The sequence below is a fragment of the Euprymna scolopes genome, chromosome 23 (genome assembly GCF_053919585.1).
Source record: "Euprymna scolopes isolate OS-2025 chromosome 23, ASM5391958v1, whole genome shotgun sequence".
NCBI lineage: Eukaryota > Metazoa > Mollusca > Cephalopoda > Sepiida > Sepiolidae > Euprymna > Euprymna scolopes.
In genome coordinates this window covers 51,114,250-51,128,248 of record NC_136504.1, presented here as the reverse complement: position 1 = coordinate 51,128,248, position 13,999 = coordinate 51,114,250, and positions in this window count along the sequence as shown.

Sequence of the window (13,999 nt, the reverse complement as noted above, 5' to 3'; positions counted from 1 at the left end):
GATGTATTTTTGGCTGAATTTCTACCATTTTAACATTAAATTAAGACAAATTTGACATATTGCAAAAATTGAAAATTCTCATAAGCGCGGACCTGTAAGATTTTTTCTATTTTCTAGGGATTTGGTTTACAGGATTTTTTCACTATTTATTGTAGAATAACAGGGTTATGATGTATTCCTGATGTATTTTTGGCTGAATTTCTACCATTTTAACATTAAATTAAGACAAATTTGACATATTGCAAAAATTGAAAATTCTCATGAGCGCGGACCTGTAAGATTTTGCCTATTTTCTAGGGATTTGGTTTAGATGCTTTTTTCACTATTTATTGTAGAATAACAGGGTTATGATGTATTCCTGATGTATTTTTGGCTGAATGTCTACCATTTTAACATTAAATTAAGACAAATTTGACATATTGCAAAAATTGAAAATTCTCATGAGCGCGGACCTGTAAGATTTTTCCTATTTTCTGGGGATTTGGTTTAGATGCTATTTTGACTATTCATTGTAGAATAACAGGGTTATGATGTATTCCTGATGTGTTTTTGGCTGAATTTCTTCCATTTTAACATTAAATTAAGACAAATTTGACATATTGCAAAAATTGAAAATTCTCATGAGCGCGGACCTGTAAGATTTTGCCTATTTTCTAGGGATTTGGTTTAGATGCTATTTTGACTATTTATTGTAGAATAACAGGGTTATGATGTATTCCTGATGTATTTTTGGCTGAATTTCTTCCATTTTAACATTAAATTAAGACAAATTTGACATATTGCAAAAATTGAAAATTCTCATGAGCGCGGACCTGTAAGATTTTTCCTATTTTCTAGGGATTTGGTTTAGATGCTATTTTGACTATTTATTGTAGAATAACAGGGTTATGATGTATTCCTGATGTATTTTTGGCTGAATTTCTTCCATTTTAACATTAAATTAAGACAAATTTGACATATTGCAAAAATTGAAAATTCTCATGACCTGTAAGATTTTGCCTATTTTCTAGGGATTTGGTTTAGATGCTTTTTTCACTATTTATTGTAGAATAACAGGGTTATGATGTATTCCTGATGTATTTTTGGCTGAATTTCTACCATTTTAATATAGATTAAGACAAATTTGACATATTGCAAAAATTGAAAATTCTCATGAGTGCGGACCTGTAAGATTTTTCCTATTTTCTAGGGATTTGGTTTAGAGGATTTTTTCACTATTTATTGTAGAATAACAGGGTTATGATGTATTCCTGATGTATTTTTGGCTGAATTTCTACCATTTTAACATTAGATTAAGACAAATTTGACATATTGCAAAAATTGAAAATTCTCATGAGCGCGGACCTGTAAGATTTTTCCTATTTTCTAGGGATTTGGTTTAGATGCTTTTTTCACTATTTATTGTAGAATAACAGGGTTATGATGTATTCCTGATGTATTTTTGGCTGAATTTCTACCATTTTAACATTAAATTAAGACAAATTTGACATATTGCAAAAATTGAAAATTCTCATGAGCGCGGACCTGTAAGATTTTTCCTATTTTCTAGGGATTTGGTTTAGATGCTTTTTTCACTATTTATTGTAGAATAACAGGGTTATGATGTATTCCTGATGTATTTTTGGCTGAATTTCTACCATTTTAACATTAAATTAAGACAAATTTAACATATTGCAAAAATTGAACATTCTCATGAGCGCGGACCTGTAAGATTTTGCCTATTTTCTAGGGATTTGGTTTAGATGATTTTTTCACTATTTATTGTAGAATAACAGGGTTATGAAGTATTCCTGATGTATTTTTGGCTGAATTTCTACCATTTTAACATTAAATTAAGACAAATTTGACATATTGCAAAAATTGAAAATTCTCATGAGCGCGGACCTGTAAGATTTTTCCTATTTTCTAGGGATTTGGTTTAGATGCTATTTTGACTATTTATTGTAGAATAACAGGGTTATGATGTATTCCTGATGTATTTTTGGCTGAATTTCTTCCATTTTAACATTAAATTAAGACAAATTTGACATATTGCAAAAATTGAAAATTCTCATGAGCGCGGACCTGTAAGATTTTCCTATTTTCTAGGGATTTGGTTTAGATGCTATTTTGACTATTTATTGTAGAATAACAGGGTTATGATGTATTCCTGATGTATTTTTGGCTGAATTTCTTCCATTTTAACATTAGATTAAGACAAATTTGACATATTGCAAAAATTGAAAATTCTCATGAGCGCGGACCTGTAAGATTTTGCCTATTTTCTAGGGATTTGGTTTAGATGATTTTTTCACTATTTATTGTAGAATAACAGGGTTATGATGTATTCCTGATGTATTTTTGGCTGAATTTCTACCATTTTAACATTAAATTAAGACAAATTTGACATATTGCAAAAATTGAAAATTCTCATGAGCGCGGACCTGTAAGATTTTTCCTATTTTCTAGGGATTTGGTTTAGATGCTATTTTGACTCTGTATTGTAGAATAACAGGGTTATGATGTATTCCTGATGTATTTTTGGCTGAATTTCTACCATTTTAACATTAAATTAAGACAAATTTGACATATTGCAAAAATTGAAAATTCTCATGAGCGCGGACCTGTAAGATTTTGCCTATTTTCTAGGGATTTGGTTTAGATGATTTTTTCACTATTTATTGTAGAATAACAGGGTTATGATGTATTCCTGATGTATTTTTGGCTGAATTTCTACCATTTTAACATTAAATTAAGACAAATTTGACATATTGCAAAAATTGAAAATTCTCATGAGCGCGGACCTGTAAGATTTTTCCTATTTTCTAGGGATTTGGTTTAGAGGATTTTTTCACTATTTATTGTAGAATAACAGGGTTATTATGTATTCCTGATGTATTTTTGGCTGAATTTCTACCATTTTAACATTAAATTAAGACAAATTTGACATATTGCAAAAATTGAAAATTCTCATGAGCGCGGACCTGTAAAATTTTGCCTATTTTCTAGGGATTTGGTTTAGATGCGTTTTTCACTATTTATTGTAGAAAAACAGGGTTATGACGTATTCCTGATGTATTTTTGGCTGAATTTCTACCATTTTAACATTAAATTAAGACAAATTTGACATATTGCAAAAATTGAAAATTCTCATGAGCGCGGACCTGTAAGATTTTTCCTATTTTCTAGGGATTTGGTTTAGATGCTTTTTCACTATTTATTGTAGAATAACAGGGTTATGATGTATTCCTGATATATTTTTGGCTGAATTTCTTCCATTTTAACATTAAATTAAGACAAATTTGACATATTGCAAAAATTGAAAATTCTCGTGAGCGCGGACCTGTAAGATTTTGCCTATTTTCTAGGGATTTGGTTTAGATGATTTTTTCACTATTTATTGTAGAATAACAGGGTTATGATGTATTCCTGATGTATTTTTGGCTGAATTTCTACCATTTTAACATTAAATTAAGACAAATTTGACATATTGCAAAAATTGAAAATTCTCATGAGCGCGGACCTGTAAGATTTTTCCTATTTTCTAGGGATTTGGTTTACAGGATTTTTTCACTATTTATTGTAGAATAACAGGGTTATGATGTATTCCTGATGTATTTTTGGCTGAATTTCTACCATTTTAACATTAAATTAAGACAAATTTGACATATTGCAAAAATTGAAAATTCTAATGAACGCGGACCTGTAAGATTTTGCCTATTTTCTAGGGATTTGGTTTAGATGCTTTTTTCACTATTTATTGTAGAATAACAGGGTTATGATGTATTCCTGATGTATTTTTGGCTGAATGTCTACCATTTTAACATTAAATTAAGACAAATTTGACATATTGCAAAAATTGAAAATTCTCATGAGCGCGGACCTGTAAGATTTTTCCTATTTTCTGGGGATTTGGTTTAGATGCTATTTTGACTATTCATTGTAGAATAACAGGGTTATGATGTATTCCTGATGTGTTTTTGGCTGAATTTCTTCCATTTTAACATTAAATTAAGACAAATTTGACATATTGCAAAAATTGAAAATTCTCATGAGCGCGGACCTGTAAGATTTTGCCTATTTTCTAGGGATTTGGTTTAGATGCTATTTTGACTATTTATTGTAGAATAACAGGGTTATGATGTATTCCTGATGTATTTTTGGCTGAATTTCTTCCATTTTAACATTAAATTAAGACAAATTTGACATATTGCAAAAATTGAAAATTCTCATGAGCGCGGACCTGTAAGATTTTTCCTATTTTCTAGGGATTTGGTTTAGATGCTATTTTGACTATTTATTGTAGAATAACAGGGTTATGATGTATTCCTGATGTATTTTTGGCTGAATTTCTTCCATTTTAACATTAAATTAAGACAAATTTGACATATTGCAAAAATTGAAAATTCTCATGAGCGCGGACCTGTAAGATTTTCCTATTTTCTAGGGATTTGGTTTAGATGCTATTTTGACTATTTATTGTAGAATAACAGGGTTATGATGTATTCCTGATGTATTTTTGGCTGAATTTCTTCCATTTTAACATTAGATTAAGACAAATTTGACATATTGCAAAAATTGAAAATTCTCATGAGCGCGGACCTGTAAGATTTTGCCTATTTTCTAGGGATTTGGTTTAGATGATTTTTTCACTATTTATTGTAGAATAACAGGGTTATGATGTATTCCTGATGTATTTTTGGCTGAATTTCTACCATTTTAACATTAAATTAAGACAAATTTGACATATTGCAAAAATTGAAAATTCTCATGAGCGCGGACCTGTAAGATTTTTCCTATTTTCTAGGGATTTGGTTTAGATGCTATTTTGACTCTGTATTGTAGAATAACAGGGTTATGATGTATTCCTGATGTATTTTTGGCTGAATTTCTACCATTTTAACATTAAATTAAGACAAATTTGACATATTGCAAAAATTGAAAATTCTCATGAGCGCGGACCTGTAAGATTTTGCCTATTTTCTAGGGATTTGGTTTAGATGATTTTTTCACTATTTATTGTAGAATAACAGGGTTATGATGTATTCCTGATGTATTTTTGGCTGAATTTCTACCATTTTAACATTAAATTAAGACAAATTTGACATATTGCAAAAATTGAAAATTCTCATGAGCGCGGACCTGTAAGATTTTTCCTATTTTCTAGGGATTTGGTTTAGAGGATTTTTTCACTATTTATTGTAGAATAACAGGGTTATTATGTATTCCTGATGTATTTTTGGCTGAATTTCTACCATTTTAACATTAAATTAAGACAAATTTGACATATTGCAAAAATTGAAAATTCTCATGAGCGCGGACCTGTAAAATTTTGCCTATTTTCTAGGGATTTGGTTTAGATGCGTTTTTCACTATTTATTGTAGAAAAACAGGGTTATGACGTATTCCTGATGTATTTTTGGCTGAATTTCTACCATTTTAACATTAAATTAAGACAAATTTGACATATTGCAAAAATTGAAAATTCTCATGAGCGCGGACCTGTAAGATTTTTCCTATTTTCTAGGGATTTGGTTTAGATGCTTTTTCACTATTTATTGTAGAATAACAGGGTTATGATGTATTCCTGATATATTTTTGGCTGAATTTCTTCCATTTTAACATTAAATTAAGACAAATTTGACATATTGCAAAAATTGAAAATTCTCGTGAGCGCGGACCTGTAAGATTTTGCCTATTTTCTAGGGATTTGGTTTAGATGATTTTTTCACTATTTATTGTAGAATAACAGGGTTATGATGTATTCCTGATGTATTTTTGGCTGAATTTCTACCATTTTAACATTAAATTAAGACAAATTTGACATATTGCAAAAATTGAAAATTCTCATGAGCGCGGACCTGTAAGATTTTTCCTATTTTCTAGGGATTTGGTTTACAGGATTTTTTCACTATTTATTGTAGAATAACAGGGTTATGATGTATTCCTGATGTATTTTTGGCTGAATTTCTACCATTTTAACATTAAATTAAGACAAATTTGACATATTGCAAAAATTGAAAATTCTAATGAACGCGGACCTGTAAGATTTTGCCTATTTTCTAGGGATTTGGTTTAGATGCTTTTTTCACTATTTATTGTAGAATAACAGGGTTATGATGTATTCCTGATGTATTTTTGGCTGAATGTCTACCATTTTAACATTAAATTAAGACAAATTTGACATATTGCAAAAATTGAAAATTCTCATGAGCGCGGACCTGTAAGATTTTTCCTATTTTCTGGGGATTTGGTTTAGATGCTATTTTGACTATTCATTGTAGAATAACAGGGTTATGATGTATTCCTGATGTGTTTTTGGCTGAATTTCTTCCATTTTAACATTAAATTAAGACAAATTTGACATATTGCAAAAATTGAAAATTCTCATGAGCGCGGACCTGTAAGATTTTGCCTATTTTCTAGGGATTTGGTTTAGATGCTATTTTGACTATTTATTGTAGAATAACAGGGTTATGATGTATTCCTGATGTATTTTTGGCTGAATTTCTTCCATTTTAACATTAAATTAAGACAAATTTGACATATTGCAAAAATTGAAAATTCTCATGAGCGCGGACCTGTAAGATTTTTCCTATTTTCTAGGGATTTGGTTTAGATGCTATTTTGACTATTTATTGTAGAATAACAGGGTTATGATGTATTCCTGATGTATTTTTGGCTGAATTTCTTCCATTTTAACATTAAATTAAGACAAATTTGACATATTGCAAAAATTGAAAATTCTCATGAGCGCGGACCTGTAAGATTTTGCCTATTTTCTAGGGATTTGGTTTAGATGCTTTTTTCACTATTTATTGTAGAATAACAGGGTTATGATGTATTCCTGATGTATTTTTGGCTGAATTTCTACCATTTTAATATAGATTAAGACAAATTTGACATATTGCAAAAATTGAAAATTCTCATGAGTGCGGACCTGTAAGATTTTTCCTATTTTCTAGGGATTTGGTTTAGAGGATTTTTTCACTATTTATTGTAGAATAACAGAGTTATGATGTATTCCTGATGTATTTTTGGCTGAATTTCTACCATTTTAACATTAGATTAAGACAAATTTGACATATTGCAAAAATTGAAAATTCTCATGAGCGCGGACCTGTAAGATTTTTCCTATTTTCTAGGGATTTGGTTTAGATGCTTTTTTCACTATTTATTGTAGAATAACAGGATTATGATGTATTCCTGATGTATTTTTGGCTGAATTTCTACCATTTTAACATTAAATTAAGACAAATTTGACATATTGCAAAAATTGAAAATTCTCATGAGCGCGGACCTGTAAGATTTTTCCTATTTTCTAGGGATTTGGTTTAGATGCTTTTTTCACTATTTATTGTAGAATAACAGGGTTATGATGTATTCCTGATGTATTTTTGGCTGAATTTCTACCATTTTAACATTAAATTAAGACAAATTTAACATATTGCAAAAATTGAACATTCTCATGAGCGCGGACCTGTAAGATTTTGCCTATTTTCTAGGGATTTGGTTTAGATGATTTTTTCACTATTTATTGTAGAATAACAGGGTTATGAAGTATTCCTGATGTATTTTTGGCTGAATTTCTACCATTTTAACATTAAATTAAGACAAATTTGACATATTGCAAAAATTGAAAATTCTCATGAGCGCGGACCTGTAAGATTTTGCCTATTTTCTAGGGATTTGGTTTAGATGCTATTTTGACTCTGTATTGTAGAATAACAGGGTTATGATGTATTCCTGATGTATTTTTGGCTGAATTTCTACCATTTTAACATTAAATTAAGACAAATTTGACATATTGCAAAAATTGAAAATTCTCATGAGCGCGGACCTGTAAGATTTTGCCTATTTTCTAGGGATTTGGTTTAGATGCTTTTTTCACTATTTATTGTAAAATAACAGGGTTATGATGTATTCCTGATGTATTTTTGGCTGAATTTCTACCATTTTAACATTAAATTAAGACAAATTTGACATATTGCAAAAATTGAAAATTCTCATGAGCGCGGACCTGTAAGATTTTTCCTATTTTCTAGGGATTTGGTTTAGATGATTTTTTCACTATTTATTGTAGAATAACAGGGTTATGATGTATTCCTGATGTATTTTTGGCTGAATTTCTACCATTTTAACATTAAATTAAGACAAATTTGACATATTGCAAAAATTGAAAATTCTCATGAGCGCGGACCTGTAAGATTTTTCCTATTTTCTAGGGATTTGGTTTAGATGCTATTTTGACTATTTATTGTAGAATAACAGGGTTATGATGTATTCCTGATGTATTTTTGGCTGAATTTCTACCATTTTAATATAGATTAAGACAAATTTGACATATTGCAAAAATTGAAAATTCTCATGAGTGCGGACCTGTAAGATTTTTCCTATTTTCTAGGGATTTGGTTTAGAGGATTTTTTCACTATTTATTGTAGAATAACAAGGTTATGATGTATTCCTGATGTATTTTTGGCTGAATTTCTACCATTTTAACATTAGATTAAGACAAATTTAACATATTGCAAAAATTGAAAATTCTCATGAGCGCGGACCTGTAAGATTTTGCCTATTTTCTAGGGATTTGGTTTAGATGCTTTTTTCACTATTTATTGTAGAATAACAGGGTTATGATGTATTCCTGATGTATTTTTGGCTGAATTTCTACCATTTTAACATTAAATTAAGACAAATTTGACATATTGCAAAAATTGAAAATTCTCATGAGCGCGGACCTGTAAGATTTTTCCTATTTTCTAGGGATTTGGTTTAGATGCTATTTTGACTATTTATTGTAGAATAACAGGGTTATGATGTATTCCTGATGTATTTTTGGCTGAATTTCTACCATTTTAACATTAAATTAAGACAAATTTGACATATTGCAAAAATTGAAAATTCTCATGAGCGCGGACCTGTAAGATTTTTCCTATTTTCTAGGGATTTGGTTTAGATGCTATTTTGACTATTTATTGTAGAATAACAGGGTTATGATGTATTCCTGATGTATTTTTGGCTGAATTTCTACCATTTTAACATTAAATTAAGACAAATTTGACATATTGCAAAAATTGAAAATTCTCATGAGCGCAGACCTGTAAGATTTTGCCTATTTTCTAGGGATTTGGTTTAGATGCTTTTTTCACTATTTATTGTAGAATAACAGGGTTATGATGTATTCCTGATGTATTTTTGGCTGAATTTCTACCATTTTAACATTAAATTAAGACAAATTTGACATATTGCAAAAATTGAAAATTCTCATGAGCGCGGACCTGTAAGATTTTTCCTATTTTCTAGGGATTTGGTTTAGATGATTTTTTCACTATTTATTGTAGAATAACAGGGTTATGATGTATTCCTGATGTATTTTTGGCTGAATTTCTACCATTTTAATATAGATTAAGACAAATTTGACATATTGCAAAAATTGAAAATTCTCATGAGTGCGGACTTGTAAGATTTTTCCTATTTTCTAGGGATTTGGTTTAGAGGATTTTTTCACTATTTATTGTAGAATAACAGGGTTATGATGTATTCCTGATGTATTTTTGGCTGAATTTCTACCATTTTAACATTAGATTAAGACAAATTTGACATATTGCAAAAATTGAAAATTCTCATGAGCGCGGACCTGTAAGATTTTTCCTATTTTCTAGGGATTTGGTTTAGATGCTTTTTTCACTATTTATTGTAGAATAACAGGGTTATGATGTATTCCTGATGTATTTTTGGCTGAATTTCTACCATTTTAACATTAAATTAAGACAAATTTGACATATTGCAAAAATTGAAAATTCTCATGAGCGCGGACCTGTAAGATTTTTCCTATTTTCTAGGGATTTGGTTTAGATGCTTTTTTCACTATTTATTGTAGAATAACAGGGTTATGATGTATTCCTGATGTATTTTTGGCTGAATTTCTACCATTTTAACATTAAATTAAGACAAATTTAACATATTGCAAAAATTGAACATTCTCATGAGCGCGGACCTGTAAGATTTTGCCTATTTTCTAGGGATTTGGTTTAGATGATTTTTTCACTATTTATTGTAGAATAACAGGGTTATGATGTATTCCTGATGTATTTTTGGCTGAATTTCTACCATTTTAATATAGATTAAGACAAATTTGACATATTGCAAAAATTGAAAATTCTCATGAGTGCGGACCTGTAAGATTTTTCCTATTTTCTAGGGATTTGGTTTAGAGGATTTTTTCACTATTTATTGTAGAATAACAGGGTTATGATGTATTCCTGATGTATTTTTGGCTGAATTTCTACCATTTTAACATTAGATTAAGACAAATTTGACATATTGCAAAAATTGAAAATTCTCATGAGCGCGGACCTGTAAGATTTTTCCTATTTTCTAGGGATTTGGTTTAGATGCTTTTTTCACTATTTATTGTAGAATAACAGGGTTATGATGTATTCCTGATGTATTTTTGGCTGAATTTCTACCATTTTAACATTAAATTAAGACAAATTTAACATATTGCAAAAATTGAACATTCTCATGAGCGCGGACCTGTAAGATTTTGCCTATTTTCTAGGGATTTGGTTTAGATGCTTTTTTCACTATTTATTGTAGAATAACAGGGTTATGATGTATTCCTGATGTATTTTTGGCTGAATTTCTACCATTTTAATATAGATTAAGACAAATTTGACATATTGCAAAAATTGAAAATTCTCATGAGTGCGGACCTGTAAGATTTTTCCTATTTTCTAGGGATTTGGTTTAGAGGATTTTTTCACTATTTATTGTAGAATAACAGGGTTATGATGTATTCCTGATGTATTTTTGGCTGAATTTCTACCATTTTAACATTAGATTAAGACAAATTTGACATATTGCAAAAATTGAAAATTCTCATGAGCGCGGACCTGTAAGATTTTTCCTATTTTCTAGGGATTTGGTTTAGATGCTTTTTTCACTATTTATTGTAGAATAACAGGGTTATGATGTATTCCTGATGTATTTTTGGCTGAATTTCTACCATTTTAACATTAAATTAAGACAAATTTGACATATTGCAAAAATTGAAAATTCTCATGAGCGCGGACCTGTAAGATTTTTCCTATTTTCTAGGGATTTGGTTTAGATGCTTTTTTCACTATTTATTGTAGAATAACAGGGTTATGATGTATTCCTGATGTATTTTTGGCTGAATTTCTACCATTTTAACATTAAATTAAGACAAATTTAACATATTGCAAAAATTGAACATTCTCATGAGCGCGGACCTGTAAGATTTTGCCTATTTTCTAGGGATTTGGTTTAGATGATTTTTTCACTATTTATTGTAGAATAACAGGGTTATGACGTATTCCTGATGTATTTTTGGCTGAATTTCTACCATTTTAAAATTTAAATTAAGACAAATTTGACATATTGCAAAAATTGAAAATTCTCATGAGCGCGGACCTGTAAGATTTTGCCTATTTTCTAGGGATTTGGTTTAGATGCTATTTTGACTATTTATTGTAGAATAACAGGGTTATGATGTATTCCTGATGTATTTTTGGCTGAATTTCTACCATTTTAATATAGATTAAGACAAATTTGACATATTGCAAAAATTGAAAATTCTCATGAGTGCGGACCTGTAAGATTTTTCCTATTTTCTAGGGATTTGGTTTAGAGGATTTTTTCACTATTTATTGTAGAATAACAGGGTTATGATGTATTCCTGATGTATTTTTGGCTGAATTTCTACCATTTTAACATTAGATTAAGACAAATTTAACATATTGCAAAAATTGAAAATTCTCATGAGCGCGGACCTGTAAGATTTTGCCTATTTTCTAGGGATTTGGTTTAGATGCTTTTTTCACTATTTATTGTAGAATAACAGGGTTATGATGTATTCCTGATGTATTTTTGGCTGAATTTCTACCATTTTAACATTAAATTAAGACAAATTTGACATATTGCAAAAATTGAAAATTCTCATGAGCGCGGACCTGTAAGATTTTTCCTATTTTCTAGGGATTTGGTTTAGATGCTATTTTGACTATTTATTGTAGAATAACAGGGTTATGATGTATTCCTGATGTATTTTTGGCTGAATTTCTACCATTTTAACATTAAATTAAGACAAATTTGACATATTGCAAAAATTGAAAATTCTCATGAGCGCGGACCTGTAAGATTTTTCCTATTTTCTAGGGATTTGGTTTAGATGCTATTTTGACTATTTATTGTAGAATAACAGGGTTATGATGTATTCCTGATGTATTTTTGGCTGAATTTCTACCATTTTAACATTAAATTAAGACAAATTTGACATATTGCAAAAATTGAAAATTCTCATGAGCGCAGACCTGTAAGATTTTGCCTATTTTCTAGGGATTTGGTTTAGATGCTTTTTTCACTATTTATTGTAGAATAACAGGGTTATGATGTATTCCTGATGTATTTTTGGCTGAATTTCTACCATTTTAACATTAAATTAAGACAAATTTGACATATTGCAAAAATTGAAAATTCTCATGAGCGCCGACCTGTAAGATTTTTCCTATTTTCTAGGGATTTGGTTTAGATGATTTTTTCACTATTTATTGTAGAATAACAGGGTTATGATGTATTCCTGATGTATTTTTGGCTGAATTTCTACCATTTTAATATAGATTAAGACAAATTTGACATATTGCAAAAATTGAAAATTCTCATGAGTGCGGACCTGTAAGATTTTTCCTATTTTCTAGGGATTTGGTTTAGAGGATTTTTTCACTATTTATTGTAGAATAACAGGGTTATGATGTATTCCTGATGTATTTTTGGCTGAATTTCTACCATTTTAACATTAGATTAAGACAAATTTGACATATTGCAAAAATTGAAAATTCTCATGAGCGCGGACCTGTAAGATTTTTCCTATTTTCTAGGGATTTGGTTTAGATGCTTTTTTCACTATTTATTGTAGAATAACAGGGTTATGATGTATTCCTGATGTATTTTTGGCTGAATTTCTACCATTTTAACATTAAATTAAGACAAATTTGACATATTGCAAAAATTGAAAATTCTCATGAGCGCGGACCTGTAAGATTTTTCCTATTTTCTAGGGATTTGGTTTAGATGCTTTTTTCACTATTTATTGTAGAATAACAGGGTTATGATGTATTCCTGATGTATTTTTGGCTGAATTTCTACCATTTTAACATTAAATTAAGACAAATTTAACATATTGCAAAAATTGAACATTCTCATGAGCGCGGACCTGTAAGATTTTGCCTATTTTCTAGGGATTTGGTTTAGATGATTTTTTCACTATTTATTGTAGAATAACAGGGTTATGATGTATTCCTGATGTATTTTTGGCTGAATTTCTACCATTTTAATATAGATTAAGACAAATTTGACATATTGCAAAAATTGAAAATTCTCATGAGTGCGGACCTGTAAGATTTTTCCTATTTTCTAGGGATTTGGTTTAGAGGATTTTTTCACTATTTATTGTAGAATAACAGGGTTATGATGTATTCCTGATGTATTTTTGGCTGAATTTCTACCATTTTAACATTAGATTAAGACAAATTTGACATATTGCAAAAATTGAAAATTCTCATGAGCGCGGACCTGTAAGATTTTTCCTATTTTCTAGGGATTTGGTTTAGATGCTTTTTTCACTATTTATTGTAGAATAACAGGGTTATGATGTATTCCTGATGTATTTTTGGCTGAATTTCTACCATTTTAACATTAAATTAAGACAAATTTAACATATTGCAAAAATTGAAAATTCTCATGAGCGCAGACCTGTAAGATTTTGCCTATTTTCTAGGGATTTGGTTTAGATGCTTTTTTCACTATTTATTGTAGAATAACAGGGTTATGATGTATTCCTGATGTATTTTTGGCTGAATTTCTACCATTTTAACATTAAATTAAGACAAATTTGACATATTGCAAAAATTGAAAATTCTCATGAGCGCGGACCTGTAAGATTTTTCCTATTTTCTAGGGATTTGGTTTAGATGATTTTTTCACTATTTATTGTAGAAT